General features: G+C 27.8%; 1 protein-coding gene across 4 annotated transcripts in view; it reads right to left on the bottom strand.

Annotated features, from left to right (window-relative positions):
• Positions 1-6,000, bottom strand: part of LOC107455719 (AT-rich interactive domain-containing protein 2) — a 143,358-nt gene that overhangs the window by 70,861 nt on the left and 66,497 nt on the right. Inside the window, exon 2 of one of the 4 annotated variants that reach the window (XM_071187980.1) lies at positions 5,158-5,179. The exons of the other annotated variants lie outside the window; for them this stretch is intronic. The gene's annotated coding sequence lies outside the window, so the exon portion shown is untranslated. The remainder of the gene's footprint in view (positions 1-5,157; positions 5,180-6,000) is intronic. 4 annotated transcript variants of the gene reach the window in all.

The raw sequence follows: 6,000 nt of genomic DNA, 5'->3' as shown, positions 1-6,000 counted from the left end.
CTATACACTAAATTTGGTTATAAATAAATTTCTTAATAATATCACTGCAGATTTTCAATAACACATGAAAATGAATACATAATATTACAAAAGATGTGAGCTTTCAAAAGTACAAGATTTTGGTTACTATTCAAAATATAAGTGTTTCTTCAAAATTTTAAATTTATTTTTTCTAGAACATATTTAGAAACACTATCCTTTATAAAAAATGTATAAATTTTATGTATTAATTAAATTTCACATATAAATATAGGTTTTTGACATTTTCGACAGTGAGGTTTTTGACGTGACGGTTTAAACCATGGTTTAAACCGTCAAAAACTGTCACATGTCAAAAACCTGCCAACCCTGCTCACAGTATATTTAAATGCTGGGCTGTAAGGAGGCATTAATATTGCTAAGAATTTACACTAGCCAGAGAATTTTAAGGAAGTATTCAATCATTTATATAAATAAAAAAAAATCTCACACATTGTATATGAATATAGACTAAAGTAAAAAAAAAATTGCTGTTTGTCTGCCAGTTTGACTGCATTGCGGTGAGGGTTAAAATTATTGAAATAGGCAACAGTCGGCAAAGTGCAAATAATATGAAATAAATAATACTCTATTAAAAGGTTATCTCTACTCATTTTGTCATTGTATTTCAGATAATGTATTTTGATACTGCAATTGAGAAAATCCAGTTTAAATTAGGTCCTTTTAAAATATAAGTCATGAAACGAGATTTTTTTTTTTTTTTTTTTTTACCAGTTCATGTTTAGAATGCATTTTTTAAACCAAATGAACTTTTATAGACCAAATACACACCGATTGCACTGTTACAGACTATTTCTAATTAATTAATAGTTATAATTAATTTCTTTTCGTTTGCGCTTTATAGAATATAAATTAAAATTTTTACATATATAAACTTTCAACGCACCTCAGTCAGACGAACCGAAAACAATTATCTAGTTTCAGATAAACGATTATTAAAATTACCAACACTTCGTGACGGTGTCCCTTGGAATATATGTAACTTTTTCTTTTTAGTGTCTTCAGGATACTTTATTTCATGAAGTCTTATTTTGAAAAATATTTTTTGCTTCACAATTTGAATTTCAGAAAAGGATTAAGATATTTAAATAATTTTTAATGTGTTATGTTTTTTAAACATTTTTTTTTATAGTATGAACCATTAAATAGGTAGTATAGAATCAAAAAATTTTCCATGAAAAAAAAATTATTAACATCATTTTCTTATATATCATTTATATAATAATAAAATTTAAAAAAATAAAATATAAGTAATTACAGTATTTCATTTTTAACTTCGAAATAAATAACGTCTTAGCGAAAAAATAAATTTAACGTTTTTAAAAAATAGTTGTGCTCGTTTAAAATAAACTCGACACATACATATATTAAATACTAATATATATGCAAGTTTCATTTCAAGTGTGTTGAGACTACTTAGTACAAAATAAAAATTTCTCAAAAGTTAAATAAACTCTAAAAAAAAAATAATAATAATAAAAAAATAAAAAAAAACATATTTTTAACTTATGATAAAAAGTATTTAGAACAATGCTAACGTTTCACCAATATCCTTTAATCAACTGTTATTGAATCGAATGATAATTTATACAGAAATCGTAATTCTTTAAAAAAGTCGAAACTATTTTTCGAAACCGAAACTAATAACCAGCCCTTGTTTTTCTTTCCTGAATTTAATTTGTCCTTAAACTAAAAATCGATGATGCTATTGTATCAAATCGATTATTTTCTATCCAAATTAACTCCTTGATATGACATACATACATCAATTAAAGTTTAATGGGAAACGCCATATTAAGGATTCAGTTCAACACAATGTTAGGAACACTGAGAGTGAGGGAATGATGGTCGACGTCATGATCTACGTCATCACTAACCCTGTCTATACGGGATTATACATGAAAAAACAGTACCTTCGTCGAATGGACGTGCTGAGTGACTATTAGTAGAAAGGGCTAGGATATTATTATACTAAAGTGAATTACCATTAAAATTTTGGGCTTAAGTGAAAAATTTAACAACTCACATTTCTAATCTAAAATTGCGTAAAAATAAACAAAATCCTCCAATTAAAATATGTTCAGGAAAAAAACTAAACTACTTAAAGGTATTTGGATGCGTCGGTTATTTCCATATGCCTAAAGAATTCCGAAATAAATTTTATGTCACGGGAAAACGTGGGATTTTCTTAGGTTATTCTAGAGAAATGCGCACTTTAGAATATATGACGTCGATAAAAATATCGTAATTGAAGAGCCATCTGTTTAATTTAATGAATCATTTAAAAGGAAGTAAATTTCTAACGAAAAAAAATGAGTGTAGCATATGGAACATTGAGAATTTGAGACAGTTTAATATATCTCAACCCAAATCCAACCGAATCAAGAAGTGAACATTCTCATAAATAGTCTCTAGAAAGTACCGAGTTGCAAAATGAAAATCAAAATACTCTCTGAAAGAATAAAATATCCGCGAAAGCTAGCTTAGCTTCGAAAGGATCATCTGTTCCTCAAAATTATGACCAGGCGATAAACAGCAATAAATATTCGGAGTGGAAAACCGCAATGAAAAATGAATTTCTTTCGATGAATATAATGTTTTCGAGTTGAGAGGCCTAAGAATGAAAAAATAATAAAAAGTAAATGGATGTACTATACAATTAAAAATGTCGATAATAACAAAATTCACGAAGTGCGACTGGTTGCAGCTGGGTTTAATCAAATGTTGATTATTCTGAATCAAATTCCCCGGTGGTATATATTAATTCATTAAGATTAATAATTGCTTTAGCAGCAAAATTGGATTTGTTAAAGTTCTTGATATGAAAACTGCGTATTTAAAAGGTGATATTGATGAAATTGTATAGATGGAAATACCTCCAGCTTTTGAAGATAAATATGGTAAAAATAAAGTATGCAAATTAAATAAATGTATTTATGTTCTACCTCAATCTGCCAGAAATTGGCATATAAAGTTAAAAAAAAAGAACTCAATTTGCATCTGACAATAGCGTATTTACTAAAATTAATGATTTTTTAGCGAATATGTAGATAATTTGGCTCTAATAATTCGAAATTATATTAGGATATAATTTCAAAACTTAATCAATATTTTGAAGCAACTAATGATTCAATATTTTTAGGCATTAAGATTTCACAAAAAGAAAACGGAATTGGTTTATCTCAAATTCATTACATTGAATATTTAATGAAAAAATATGATTTGGAAAATAGTAAGAAAACAAATACCCTCATAACTAAAGGTGAAGATAGATGTTTTAATCCTACTAATGATTTAGTAGATCAGGTTGATTATTAGGAAATTGTCGGTGAACTTTGATATTTAGCAAAAAGAACCCGACCAGACAGTGCTTTTGTAACTAGTTATTTATCACAATTTAATAAACGTCCCAATTATATTTTTTCTCATGTTTTTTCTAAAGAGTTTTGAAGTACTTGAACGGTTTAAAGATGGGATCATGTTTTATAGAAAATAATTCGGTTATTTAAACTGTAGTGCAGAGATGCAAGTAGGGGCAATGCAGAAGGAAAATTATTTTAAGGTTGTATAATTATGATAGGTAATTCTTTTATAACACAGAAAAGTAGAAAACAAAGATGTGTGTAATTATGATAGGTAATTCTATCATAACATAGAAAAATAGAAAACAAAGATGTGTAATCAACATGTAAAGCTGAATTACTTGCTGCAGCTGACGCAACTCGAGTACTTACTTGGATAATAAATATGTTAAATGAAATGAACTGATATAAAATTTATTAATGCTCCTGTTACTATATTTTCTAACACGTTATGACGATTACATGCAACAGCTTTATAAAATTTATTATTAAGAAGAAGAAAAAAACCCAGTTAGGATAGTTTTGTTTGAAAAGACAGTCACTTAAATGAATTTCTAGCAAATGCTGGATTGATTGAATAAAGTGCAGCATTTCCTGTAAAGCATGAGAAGATAGGTAGATTACTCCTAATTCGACACTTATAATGACAGAAGATGCTCACAAAAACAAAATTTTGAAAATTTATAAGTAAAATCCAAAAAAAGAAAAAGAGTGTTTTGGAAATTTTAATGATATCAAGTTTTAAAGACGATATCGTCCGTAAACTGTGAACTATGATGAATGTTCAGACTAATATGCAAATTCGGGTCTCAATGCAAACTATTTCAATTTGCCAATTACAAAAACTATCAGTCTAGCAGTATCTGAGAACACCATTCATTCCGAGAATAAATAATTTTGAAAAGAATTTGCCGCAAGCCTTGCCACATCATAAAATGGCAAGAATGAACTGATAAAGGTAATAAATAGTAATATGTACTATTCAGAACTGAGAAAAAATGGAACTTAGATGGGACTTCAAAAAAGGATTTCTTCAACCAAATAACTAATGGTTTGGGGAATAGTTGGATTTAAAAGGTTTCTTTAAGGCAGTGTTTCTTAACCTTTTTGATATAATGGACCCCTTTCAAAAATTTTTAAGAAGTCACGGACCACCCCCCTGTGAAAAAAATAATTTTAAAAAACATCAATTATTAGAAAACATTCAATTTTATTATTTTAATAGTATACAAAATTTATAAAATTATAATTTTTAATGTGAAGGCTGCTGCTGCTTTTCCTTAATTAATAAATTGAATTGGAGGATGATTTTCGACAAAGCAACGTGCCTATCATGTTCAACATTCAATTGATTTGGATATTATGTTTTTATTGTCACAAGTGTGGAAAATCCCTCTTTGCAAAGATACACGGTAGCAAACGGAATTATAGCTGCCATAGCTCGCTTTACAAGCAATTTGTAGGCTTCCAAACGTTTTAAAAATTAGGAGTAGTCAGCGGACCCCTTAGGGGTTCATGAACCACAGGTTAAGAAATCCTGCTTTAAGGGAAGATCTGAAACTGAGGCAGCAATGGACCTCTCAGATTTTAACCTTTCAGTCGTTCACGTGAAATAATGCAAAAAATAGAGTAATTGGCAATTATTCACATAATTGCAAGATAATAAACTGAATACTGGTGAAAAAATAGTGTAAAATACTATACATAATATCAGCAGGATTTAAAATGTGAAGACATATATTCTATATATACTTACTTTTAAAATGCAGAAATATTTACTTTTGATTTCATGAACATGCAAAAGAAAAAAAATTAATCAAAATTTTATAAATTTAGGATTTTTTTAATATTAATTTACATATAATTTATACAATTGGAAGAAAGAGGGATTATTTTAACTTTTTGTAACAAGCACTTTATGAAGCTTTCAATTCCTCTAAAGTTAAAGTCTTATCATAGCAACAGCCAACTTTTAATTTTTCCAACAAGTTCTTTAGGTGTAGAAATCTCCAATCTTGCCTTAAATTCAGTATGATTTTAATCATTGAGAATATTCTCTTTGTAGGTGCATAGCAATGAGGCACGTAAAAAATTGTCAACATCAATTTGGGAAGTGTTGCGATTTTTAACTGTAATTCTACATATTTTGTACACTAGTAACTGTGTTTACATATTTTGTACACTGTGTTACGCATTAAGTAAACTTAAATAATTCTTAAATTTATAATATTTTATTTAAAAAATTGCCAGACATTAATTTTTATTTACATAATATTCTATTAATTAATTTTACGAATAAATATAAATTGATCAATTATTTATTTACAAAAAGAAATTATGATTTAATATTAATAAGAATGAGCAACACGATGTTTGTAGAAGTAGAAATATTTTCTTAGAATACTACATTTGGCATTTAAACTTAGGGAAACTTAGTTTGTCTCGAACCGTTTTTCTTCACCCCCATCCCGGGAAGGGTTTATTCGATTAACAAAACAATAATGAAGATAAACAAATTTGTGAAGGGTCCGATTAAAAGATAAACTATTTTGTGAAGAGTCCGTTAACGGACCAAAATTTCTTCTAAACAGTCTTCTCA

This window comes from Parasteatoda tepidariorum, chromosome X1, assembly GCF_043381705.1.
Source record: "Parasteatoda tepidariorum isolate YZ-2023 chromosome X1, CAS_Ptep_4.0, whole genome shotgun sequence".
NCBI classification, from domain to species: Eukaryota; Metazoa; Arthropoda; class Arachnida; order Araneae; family Theridiidae; genus Parasteatoda; species Parasteatoda tepidariorum.
This window is presented reverse-complemented; position numbering and strand designations above follow the sequence as displayed.